Genomic DNA, 13,508 nt, shown 5'->3' on the forward strand with positions numbered 1-13,508 from the left:
GGTACCGCTGATTATTTTGAAAAAATATTGCAGCGGAAATTTCATCAGGACCGTGAGTTAGGAAAAATATTAGAGTTTAGAAAACACCGGATTTTATTTATTAAATAGATGGGATAAATCCATGTTTTATAAAGGTAACTTTAATAAGGGATAAACCCAGTTACATAAAACAATATTTCTTAATTTGATTTAATTAATAAAATAAGCCACTTCTTGAAGCCTTTCAGTGCTGTATCCGTCTCTTATTCCAATCTACTGTAATTACCTGAAACGCGTTTTAAAAAGGTTTTGTCAGCAGGAAATACTGAGTGAGTTCATTCATTTTTGTACAAAACATATTTGTTATAATTCACAGTATTAAGAGCGATTACAATGTTTCTACATGTCAACCATATATCCACGGTATTTGTCACTCGACCACCCATTGGTTATCTCGTTGTCCAATGGTGTCTGTGACTATGGTCATATCACCCCATGGCTATCTCGTTGTCCAATGTCCAATGGTGATGGATTAACAAGTAATGTATACAAAACCCCACATACCGGCTGTAATGAAGACTACAAAGAGTTAATCCCTGTAATTATAACTTTGAAAACAAACATGATTTTGAAAGCAAGTTTGGTAAAAAGAGAATGACTCACATTATAAGCATGCAGTATTGAATTAACAAGCTTTATGATTCAGATTCTTCTGAGAATTAGCATCTACTTTGATTGTAAGTGTATGGGGTAGAGATTGGCCTACTGATAAGCCTGATAACCTAATTTAAACAATAATGCACACGAAACTAGGTAAGTAACTGAATACAACTTTTACGATAAGCTCACGAGATTAAAACCTTCACGACGAATGACAAAGTGCGATACTTAAACATCCAGCGGATTCGCAACGAACGACAGAGTATAGCCCGAGTTCGGGCGACACTCAAACATCCTGTCAGATTCACGACGAATGACAAAGTATAACCCGGGTTTGAGCAGCACTTAAACATCCTGTCGGATAGTTTCAATCGATCAGACATTGAATCGTAGCAGTGATCTAGCTATTACCCAGTTGTCGCGGCAGCGTTTTGTGCTGTGTGTGTTATGTAGTAAACAGATGATAACTCAACGTACGAATTGAAATTTATCGTCGAAACAATCAAACTGAGCAAGTCCCAGGCCAGGGGCTTTATAGCCCGAATTGGAACCTCCCGCGAGTCGCGGAGGGATCCGCTTCCCCCGTCGCGAGTCGCGAGGCATACCCCTCTATCCTAGGGTTGCCTCGTGTCTTGCATAGCCCTGGTGAGTCGACGTTTCGTACAATTTAAATTTTGACAACGAATTGTAAAGATAATTATGATTAGAGAATACCCCCTGAGTTTTAGAGGCCCTGATCCTGATTTCAATTGTTCTAAAAATTTTAGGGTTTGTGCTATGACAACTCGAACTTTAGACTCGTTTTGTGTAACGTTACGTGTCTATACGATATTTTGAATTAATAAATGTTGCATGAACTTTGTGAAAATGTGCAATGTGTTGTGTTATATTGAATGTATGTATGTATTTAACGATCGAACCGTACAAGCTCACATCATTCACACAAGGCCATTGGGCCATATCATTTGATTGGGCTCAAGGACGGCCCAAGGTAGAACCGGCCCCTCTCTTAACCGTGAAAACACTTAGGGGACTTGGCCCTTCTCTCATTTTGTTACAACACATTATCACACACAACCCTAGTTGCTATCTCTCTCTCTCTCGGCTTGTTTGGAACCCGACGGCACACACACACATACTTTGAAGCTTGTGAAACGAATCAATCCTCTACCTTCATCCGGTTAGTGTCAATGAATCTTGTTTGTTTGATTGTCTTGTTGCCATGATGCTATGAGATAACTAGTGTACTCGTATGAGCATTGAATGATTCTCGTTGTGATGATGATCATGTAATTCGGTTTACATATTGTTGATTTAGATGTATATAAATACTAATCGGGTGGTATACAATTGTGGGTGGATCGAATACTTGTCAAATGCAGTTCGGATCATTACCAATTGCATGCTTTTAATCGGTTGTGTAATGGTCTTAATCGGCTAGTGCATGTTAAAGATCGGATGGCAGTAGTTGATAGTTCGGGATTTAGAACACGAAATTAAATTACATGTTCAAATGTTTGAATGTTATTCATGTTAATGGTATTAGGGTTCATAAAGGTTCTTGAAGAAATTGCTATGTTTGATCTGTAATTGGGTAACCGAATTGTAGGAATTATGCTAATTGATGGAATGTTAAATTTGGTAATGGATTAACTATTGTAACTGATTTGCTTGATTAATGGAAGTTGTTAATCAATCGCACAACTAGGCCAAGTCACACAAGCCACACGCACAAGTGGAATGGGCCGGATAAGTGTTTGGGCTGAGTGGGTAATCTGATCGCACATGTCCACTCGCACAACCCAGCCCGGTCGTACAAGCGATATAGTCGCACAAAACATCCAGTCGCACAAAGCTGCCTGTCGCACAAGGTCCCTCGGATCACACAATGGCAGCTGGATCGCACAAGCACACACTGATCGCACAATCATGTGGGCCGTACATGTGTTACTTGTTTAGTTGGGCCGGATGAACTGTTGGGCTGGACGGGTCGCACAACCCCAATTGGATCGCACAAAAACTGCCATACGTTTAATAGGTTGGGCCGAGACCACTATGTTTGATTTGTTTGGACCGATTTATATTGGATCTCTTATGCATGTTATTGGGCTTGTTCTACTTCACACATGTTAACCATATTGTTTGACTGATTTCGGGTTGCTATGATATACATACGTGGTTGCCATGATATTTACGTGCTAACAACGTGTTCACCTGTATGATACATACGTGCAATATCTGAACCGAACCTGACTTGTGTGGTAACCTGTTAGGACGTGGTTAACCTGTTAGTCAAGAGTCTTTTATTTGTGTATCTGCCGAGCAAACCAAGGTGAGTTCACACAGCCAAGGCATGGGATTCCCGGGTTGGGAATTGGGTTGGATATGATATTGTAAAAGGAGTTACTCGTACTTACGCATATACCAGACTATAGACCATCGTCCTCAGGTTAGTCAGGACACGTTACGTAAAGCCTACGTAACCCAGTATATTTGCCATATGTCTCCCGGGTCGGGAAGGACACGTTACGTAAAGCCTACGTAACCCAATACCATTCACTGGCTTCCAGGTCGGAAGGCCACGCTGCGTAAAGCCTACGTAGCCCCCACACGTACCACTGTCCTCGGGGAAGGGCACGTCACGTAAAGCCTACGTGACCCTGTACGTTTTCCTGTTCTCGGTAAAGAAGAACACATGGTCGGAAGTTAGTCTAGTAAGTACCGTTAATGAGAAGCCCTCATTAGCCAGGATAAACATGGGAAGCCCCCACTAGTTAACTCACGCTCTATGATTATGAACTTACTTTCTGTGAACTCGCTCAACTAGTTTGTTGATTATTGGCTGCATGCCTTGCAGGGTCTTAGGTATACTTGGAGCTTGCACCAGAGGAGAGGCGGGTCGTTGTGGACAAGAACTCGTGAATGCTTATTAAACACTTTTACATTCACACATTGATACTTATGATTTGGGTTTTACATTAAATGCTTCCGCTACTTAAACAGTATTTGGTTTTGAAACATCAATCGTATCTTTGATTATTGTTAAATGCTTTGTTTGATATGATTGGTGGCTTGATCCTGGTCAGTCACGCCTCCAAGCGGTGGTACTCCGCGTGTGGGATTTTGGGGGTGTGACAGATTGGTATCAGAGCCATTGGTTATAGAGAACTTGGTTTTAATATGGGAAAACGTTTTTATTAAAGCCGGACTATAACCAGAACAGTGCTCTCAACGATCCACAACGACGCTTCGCTCCACGTGCAAGACTCGACATCCTAGGTAATAAGGTTTATGTTTATTGCCTGTATACTAGAACTGCTTAGAACTTTGCTCGCATTACGCTTAGATACACATGCTTTTGTCATATGAGAACGCCTATATGCCTATACTTTTCTGTCATCGCCTTACTCGCGAACCATTCTTACATATGTTACTCTTTACAATGAAGATCATGTCTGGAAGAATCAACATGACACAAGCCCAGCTAGAGGCTCTCGTTCAAGCCCAAGTCACAGCAGCACTTGCGGCTGCTCAAGCAGGTAGGATAACCTGTAGTTATAACTTACGCTAGGATCTTTAGATCCTACACTCCTAAACTAGCTTTTGTATTTAAACTTTGCCCTACTCGTACACAATAGGTCAACACGCGCAGCAGCCTGTCTGCACGTTCAAGAACTTCATGGACTGTCGTCCAAACACTTTCAGCGGCACAGAGGGGGCAGTTGGACTCCTCCACTGGTTCGAGAAGCTAGAATCAGTATTTGAAATGTGCGAGTGCCCTGAGGCCCGCAAGGTCAAGTTTGCTACCGGTACTTTGGAGGGAATAGCACTGACTTGGTGGAACGCCCAAGTCCAGATCTTAGGGTTGGCAGCTGCTAACGCCACCCCATGGAACGACTTTAAGGAACTCATCAAGCGTGAGTATTGCACGCGGGAAGACATACACAAGCTGGAAGACGAGCTTTATAACTTGAAAATGGTTGGATCGGAAATCGAAGCGTATACCAAACGGTCCAATGAGCTGGCCGTTCTGTGTCCAACTATGGTGGACCCTCCATACAAGCGCATCGAGTTGTATCTCAAGGGATTGGCGCCAGAAATTCAGAGCCACGTGACGTCGGCTAATCTCGAAAACATCCAAGAAATCCAGCGTCTTGCTCACCGTATCACTGATCAGGCAGTGGATCAGAATAGACTGCCCAAGCGTGTTAATGCTACTGCTAATGTCACCACCTCAGTTACTCCTGCTACATCTGGTGACAGTAAAAGGAAATGGGATGGGGATTCCAGTAAAAGTTCAGCATCTGTTCAGCCACAAGCTCAGCAGCAGAAGATCGATCACTATCAGAGTCCCAGTCAGCAATCCTCTAGTGGTCACAGACAGAGGAGATATCAGGGTAGTCAACCTAGGTGCCACAACTGCAACAGGCATCACCACGGCCCCTGTAACAAGGGTCGTTGCCAAAGGTGTCTAAAGATGGGTCATGAGGCCAAAGACTGTAGGAGCCCACGGCCTGCGAATCAGAATCAGCAGCCTCAGCAACCAGCTCCACAGAACCAGAATCAGCAGCAGCAGCCACAGCGTGGAAACCGGGGATGTTTCCAGTGTGGGGCTGAAGGTCACTTCAAACGCGATTGCCCTCAGTTGAACCAGAATCGCAACAACAATAACAACCAGGGCAACGGCAACAATAACGGCGGGAACAACAACAACAACGGCAATGAAGCTCGTGGTCGCGCTTTTGTACTAGGTCGAGGCGACGCAGTGAACGATCCCAACGTTGTTATGGGTAAGTTTCTCCTCGACAATATTTACGTTACTGTTTTGTTTGATTCGGGTGCGGATACAAGCTATATGTCTGTGAAAATGTGTCAACTGCTAAAACGTGCACCAACACTTTTACCCACTAAACATGTAGTCGAGTTAGCTAACGGTAAAAGTCTAGAAGCCACGCACGTAGTTCAGGGTTGTAATCTTATCTTAGCTGGTCAAGCTTTCTCTATCGACCTCATTCCCATAGTTTTGGGAAGTTTCGACGTTGTGATTGGGATGGATTGGTTATCCCAACACCAGGCAGAAATCTTATGCAGCGAGAAGGTTATTCGCATTCCTCGTTCTGGTCAGGAACCTCTAGAAGTTCAAGGCGACAAGAGTGGTGCTGTGGTTGGCATCATCTCTTTCTTGAAGGCTCAGAAGTGCTTACGTAAGGGTCACACAGCCATTTTGGCTCTTGTTACAGACGCCTCAGCAAAGGAAAAGAACTTGGAAGATATTCCAATTGTACGTGATTACCCTCAGGTGTTTCCTGAAGACTTACCTGGCTTACCGCCTCATCGTCAGGTCGAATTTCAGATCGAACTCGCTCCAGGAGCAGCACCCATAGCACGCACACCATATCGTCTAGCTCCATCAGAATTGGAGGAACTGTCAAAACAGCTGCAAGATCTCTTGGAAAAGGGTTTCATTCGTCCAAGCTCTTCGCCTTGGGGAGCTCCAGTGCTTTTCGTGAAAAAGAAAGACGGTACGTTCAGGATGTGTATAGACTACAGGGAACTGAACAAGGTGACGGTGAAGAACCGTTATCCTCTTCCGCGCATCGACGACTTATTCGACCAGTTGCAAGGGTCGTGCTACTATTCGAAGATAGATTTGAGGTCGGGGTATCATCAGCTGAGAGTCCGGGATGAGGACGTCTCCAAGACAGCCTTCAGAACTCGTTACGGTCACTACGAGTTTCTCGTCATGCCATTCGGGTTAACGAACGCGCCTGCGGTGTTTATGGATCTTATGAACAGGGTGTGCAAACCCTACCTTGACAAGTTCGTCATAGTATTCATCGACGACATTCTGATTTACTCCAAGAGTCAGGAGGAACACGAGCAGCATCTTCGCCTGATTTTGGAACTCCTTCGGAAGGAACAGTTGTACGCCAAGCTTTCTAAATGCGACTTCTGGCTTCGTGAAGTCCACTTCTTAGGCCACGTAGTGAACAAGGATGGGATCCATGTCGATCCATCCAAGGTAGACTCGATCAGAAACTGGCCTGCACCGCGTACGCCGACAGAAATACGCCAATTCTTGGGTCTGGCAGGTTATTACAGACGGTTTATTAAGGATTTCTCGAAGATTGCGCAGCCACTCACACTACTGACACAGAAGGGTGTCACCTACCGTTGGGGCAACACGCAGGAAACTGCTTTTCAGTATCTAAAGGATAGGCTTTGCAGTGCACCTATTCTTTCATTGCCAGAGGGCACAGATGACTTCGTAGTATATTGTGACGCGTCAATACAGGGTCTGGGATGCGTATTGATGCAGCGGGATAAAGTGATTGCCTACGCCTCTCGTCAGCTAAAGGTTCATGAACGGAACTACACGACGCACGATTTAGAGCTGGGAGCTGTGGTTTTCGCGCTTAAGATATGGCGACACTACCTGTACGATACCAGGTGCACGATTTACACCGATCACAGGAGTCTCGAGCATATCCTTAAGCAGAAGGATTTGAATATGCGTCAACGACGATGGGTCGAGTTACTTAATGACTATGAATGCGCCATCAAGTATCATCCAGGCAAAGCCAATGTTGTGGCTGACGCCCTTAGTCGAAAAGACACTTTACCACGGCGCGTGCGAGCGCTACAACTTACGATTCAGTCTAGCCTTCCTACTCAGATACGAGCTGCTCAGATAGAAGCACTGAAGCCCGAAAACGTCAAGGCTGAAGCCTTACGCGGCTCACGACAGCAAATGGAACAAAAGGAAGACGGCGCCTACTATGTAACGGGCCGTATTTGGGTCCCACTTTATGGCGGTTTACGCGAACTTGTGATGGACGAAGCACACAAGTCTCGCTACTCGGTACATCCAGGGTCGGATAAAATGTACCACGATATCAGTACTACTTATTGGTGGCCTAGTATGAAGGCCCACATCGCCACGTACGTTGGAAAGTGCTTGACTTGTGCGAGAGTCAAGGTTGAATATCAGAAACCAGCTGGCCTACTTCAACAGCCTAAGATACCGCAATGGAAATGGGAAGAAATTTCCATGGATTTCGTTACAGGCTTACCCAGATCCCAGCGTGGAAACGATACAATATGGGTCATAGTTGATCGACTCACCAAGTCTGCACACTTCCTACCGATTAAGGAAACGGACAAGTTCTCCACTCTCGCAGACGTCTATCTTAAAGAAGTTGTCTCGAGGCACGGGGTGCCCACGTCTATCATTTCGGATCGCGACGCACGATTCACGTCAGAACTTTGGCAAGCGATGCATAAATCTTTTGGCTCACGACTAGACATGAGCACAGCATATCATCCTCAGACGGATGGGCAGTCTGAGCGTACGATCCAAACTCTTGAAGACATGCTTCGGGCATGCGTCATCGATTTCGGCAACGGCTGGGAAAAGCATCTCCCTTTGGTGGAGTTTTCTTACAATAACAGTTATCACACCAGCATTCAAGCCGCTCCATTCGAGGCATTGTACGGGCGTAAATGCCGGTCACCCCTCTGCTGGGCAGAGGTGGGAGATAGTCAGATCACGGGTCCAGAGATTGTAGTGGACGCCACAGAAAAGATAGCACAGATACGACAACGCATGGCGGCAGCACGCGACCGTCAGAAAGCCTACGCGGACAAGCGTAGAAAGCCATTGGAATTTGAGGTCGGGGACCGGGTTTTATTGAAAGTCTCACCCTGGAAGGGTGTGGTTCGTTTTGGCAAACGGGGTAAACTGAATCCGCGGTACGTCGGACCATTTGAAATTATAGAAAAGATTGGCAAGGTAGCCTACAAGTTAAACCTACCAGCTGAACTCGGGGCAGTTCACAATGTCTTTCATGTATCGAACTTAAAGAAGTGCCTATCAGATGAAAATCTCATCATTCCTTTTAAGGAACTCACTATCGACGAGCGGTTGCAGTTCGTTGAGGAACCAGTAGAAATCACGGACCGGGATGTGAAGGTCCTCAAACACAAGAGAATCCCTCTTGTCCGAGTTCGTTGGAACTCCAAACGTGGCCCAGAGTACACCTGGGAGCGCGAAGACAGGATGACAGAAAAGTACCCCCATTTATTCGGGAACCAGGCAACCACTACTGAGGCTGAAGCTACTACTTCGGAATTTCGGGACGAAATTCCAGATCAACGGGGGGAGGATGTGACACCCCAGGAAAACCAGTGAACAGTACAGTTTACCTAGCTTCCCCAGTGAGTGCATACCAAATTTCGGGACGAAATTTCCAATTAGTTGGGGATAATGTGACAACTCGAACTTTAGACTCGTTTTGTGTAACGTTACGTGTCTATACGATATTTTGAATTAATAAATGTTGCATGAACTTTGTGAAAATGTGCAATGTGTTGTGTTATATTGAATGTATGTATGTATTTAACGATCGAACCGTACAAGCTCACATCATTCACACAAGGCCATTGGGCCATATCATTTGATTGGGCTCAAGGACGGCCCAAGGTAGAACCGGCCCCTCTCTTAACCGTGAAAACACTTAGGGGACTTGGCCCTTCTCTCATTTTGTTACAACACATTATCACACACAACCCTAGTTGCTATCTCTCTCTCTCTCGGCTTGTTTGGAACCCGACGGCACACACACACATACTTTGAAGCTTGTGAAACGAATCAATCCTCTACCTTCATCCGGTTAGTGTCAATGAATCTTGTTTGTTTGATTGTCTTGTTGCCATGATGCTATGAGATAACTAGTGTACTCGTATGAGCATTGAATGATTCTCGTTGTGATGATGATCATGTAATTCGGTTTACATATTGTTGATTTAGATGTATATAAATACTAATCGGGTGGTATACAATTGTGGGTGGATCGAATACTTGTCAAATGCAGTTCGGATCATTACCAATTGCATGCTTTTAATCGGTTGTGTAATGGTCTTAATCGGCTAGTGCATGTTAAAGATCGGATGGCAGTAGTTGATAGTTCGGGATTTAGAACACGAAATTAAATTACATGTTCAAATGTTTGAATGTTATTCATGTTAATGGTATTAGGGTTCATAAAGGTTCTTGAAGAAATTGCTATGTTTGATCTGTAATTGGGTAACCGAATTGTAGGAATTATGCTAATTGATGGAATGTTAAATTTGGTAATGGATTAACTATTGTAACTGATTTGCTTGATTAATGGAAGTTGTTAATCAATCGCACAACTAGGCCAAGTCACACAAGCCACACGCACAAGTGGAATGGGCCGGATAAGTGTTTGGGCTGAGTGGGTAATCTGATCGCACATGTCCACTCGCACAACCCAGCCCGGTCGTACAAGCGATATAGTCGCACAAAACATCCAGTCGCACAAAGCTGCCTGTCGCACAAGGTCCCTCGGATCACACAATGGCAGCTGGATCGCACAAGCACACACTGATCGCACAATCATGTGGGCCGTACATGTGTTACTTGTTTAGTTGGGCCGGATGAACTGTTGGGCTGGACGGGTCGCACAACCCCAATTGGATCGCACAAAAACTGCCATACGTTTAATAGGTTGGGCCGAGACCACTATGTTTGATTTGTTTGGACCGATTTATATTGGATCTCTTATGCATGTTATTGGGCTTGTTCTACTTCACACATGTTAACCATATTGTTTGACTGATTTCGGGTTGCTATGATATACATACGTGGTTGCCATGATATTTACGTGCTAACAACGTGTTCACCTGTATGATACATACGTGCAATATCTGAACCGAACCTGACTTGTGTGGTAACCTGTTAGGACGTGGTTAACCTGTTAGTCAAGAGTCTTTTATTTGTGTATCTGCCGAGCAAACCAAGGTGAGTTCACACAGCCAAGGCATGGGATTCCCGGGTTGGGAATTGGGTTGGATATGATATTGTAAAAGGAGTTACTCGTACTTACGCATATACCAGACTATAGACCATCGTCCTCAGGTTAGTCAGGACACGTTACGTAAAGCCTACGTAACCCAGTATATTTGCCATATGTCTCCCGGGTCGGGAAGGACACGTTACGTAAAGCCTACGTAACCCAATACCATTCACTGGCTTCCAGGTCGGAAGGCCACGCTGCGTAAAGCCTACGTAGCCCCCACACGTACCACTGTCCTCGGGGAAGGGCACGTCACGTAAAGCCTACGTGACCCTGTACGTTTTCCTGTTCTCGGTAAAGAAGAACACATGGTCGGAAGTTAGTCTAGTAAGTACCGTTAATGAGAAGCCCTCATTAGCCAGGATAAACATGGGAAGCCCCCACTAGTTAACTCACGCTCTATGATTATGAACTTACTTTCTGTGAACTCGCTCAACTAGTTTGTTGATTATTGGCTGCATGCCTTGCAGGGTCTTAGGTATACTTGGAGCTTGCACCAGAGGAGAGGCGGGTCGTTGTGGACAAGAACTCGTGAATGCTTATTAAACACTTTTACATTCACACATTGATACTTATGATTTGGGTTTTACATTAAATGCTTCCGCTACTTAAACAGTATTTGGTTTTGAAACATCAATCGTATCTTTGATTATTGTTAAATGCTTTGTTTGATATGATTGGTGGCTTGATCCTGGTCAGTCACGCCTCCAAGCGGTGGTACTCCGCGTGTGGGATTTTGGGGGTGTGACATGTGCAGGATTACTTGAGGGTCTCAAATAGGGTTTCTTATTTTGCCAAAATAAAATAATAAATAGTAGTTTTGGGTGAATCACAAAAAGGGAATAAAATGGTGAAAAAAGAGAATGGACCCACTTTGTAACTTTAGGGTTCAACTAGAAAGTCTCCTGGTAGAATATTGGGTATAACTTCTAAACTATGAAAAAATATATATAATGCACTCGTGGTAAGTATAGTACCCCTAATTCAACCTTATCCCGATGTTCCGAGACAGAATCCCAACGAACTTAGTCGGGCAGAGCCCAGATATGAGTTATGGGTTCCAGATCAATCGGAAAGGGTAGCAGTGATCGGGAGTTACAATACTTAAAACGGAGCCGGGCTATATTTATTATTATGAGATAAATAGTAAAAGAAAAATAAATAAATATATATATATATATATATATATATATATATATATATATATATGTGTGTGTGTGTGTGTGTGTGTGTGTGTGAGATATGGCGACATATAGTGTGTGCCAGGAATGGATTTGAGAAATGTTAATTTCTTTATTTATAGGCTTTTTCAAAGAGTCTTTGTCATTATTCCTTTCTTTCCATTTTTAGACACGTAGCCTTATGAATCATACACATCTACCACTTCAATTTTAATTTTGTAGAATTATTCTTTTCACCTGACATGTATACTAGCCTATACTACACCTTTCATGTGGATATTTGAATATTATTTTATTATTATATTTCATACGAAAGTTTTGATTGTTATTATTTTATTTTATAAATTTATATATTATAATTAATTTAACTGCTTTAGTTATTTGGCGTGTATAACTTTTAAAATACAACGTTTTATAAAATAATAAATATGTCATCAGAACGAGAATATTTTTGTCTACAAATTGAACCAAGTTTTAGTAAAAACAGAGTAGGTTCAAATATAATGTATTTTTATAATTTAATTATTATACGGTTCCTAGGCCCGTCTAGGAACTTCATATTTCTAACGGTCAACTTACCCGTAATCTACCTGTCTAATAATATAAGTTTTTATATACTTTTATTTATTAGAAAGGTCACCTATATACAGGCCAATTAATTAATATAATATTTCAACCAACTATCTAAGATAGTGTTTAAAACTATTTGGGTTGAATATTTATATTAAAAATAAACTAGTTACTAGTTACTAGTGGTTTAATAAATTTAACCAAACCTATAATTCTTATATAAAAATAGGAATGTTACAAAAACGCCGGTGGCGTTAACAGTGCGGAGATTATCAGGACAGTTGCTTTGGCGCAGGGTGACTTCGATAGAATTAAACCACTGAAACATGGCGGTAGGTCCATCTTCTCCGGTGAATTCTTTGGGTCCGCCGGCTTTGAACTGCTTGAAGCTAAAAGTGGCTTTGGGAGAACCTGTCCGGGACTCTTCAGAAGACTTGCTAGCGTTTTCATTCAGCTCGCTAACAATTTGCGGTATGACTTTCGCCATCTGCTTAGCGATGAGAGCAGCGATACACTTGTCTTCATGATTACGGTGAGCGGAGCGAGAGTTAAATGATCCAAATGACGACATTTTCTGCAACAGACATCGCCATAGGACTCGGACACTATTTTGATTAAGTCGAGTATAGCCTATTATCTCACCCAAAGCTACTTTATATAAAGCATAGGAACACGTCTACACATAGGCACATATTCACACCGGCACATAAACCACGGAATCACATAAGCACACAACGCACAGAAGTACGAAATTCACACTATATTTTGCACATATTCACCTACATATATTGCACGTATTCACCTATCACTCAAAGTTCGCGCGTTCGGGAATGGCGATTGCGATTAGCGAGTACACAGCGAGTAGCATAGCGAGCGAGTAACATAGCATGTAATTTGTTAGCGTATTGAGATAGATGTGCAGTGCGAATTGTGTGTGTCGATCAAAGCGAAAAGCGGAAAGCGTATAAATCACCAAAAAAATCGAAACATATAAACAAGTAAAACCACATAAACCCATAAAAGTTCACATAAAACATCAAATATCAGAGTCAGCAGTTGCGGGCTCAGAATCGAAACATATAAAATCAGCGATTGCGAGCTTGAAATCGAAAAATAGGTTGTCTAAGGCTTGATAGACATTGACCACCCAAAGTGGTTCGACTATTCTCAAGGACTTCAAGTATACGTTTTGGCCTAATAGACTGTGCTCTATCACCGACACACGGTGAATGGCACGTAT

The sequence above is a fragment of the Helianthus annuus genome, chromosome 8 (assembly GCF_002127325.2).
Source record: "Helianthus annuus cultivar XRQ/B chromosome 8, HanXRQr2.0-SUNRISE, whole genome shotgun sequence".
Lineage (NCBI taxonomy): Eukaryota > Viridiplantae > Streptophyta > Magnoliopsida > Asterales > Asteraceae > Helianthus > Helianthus annuus.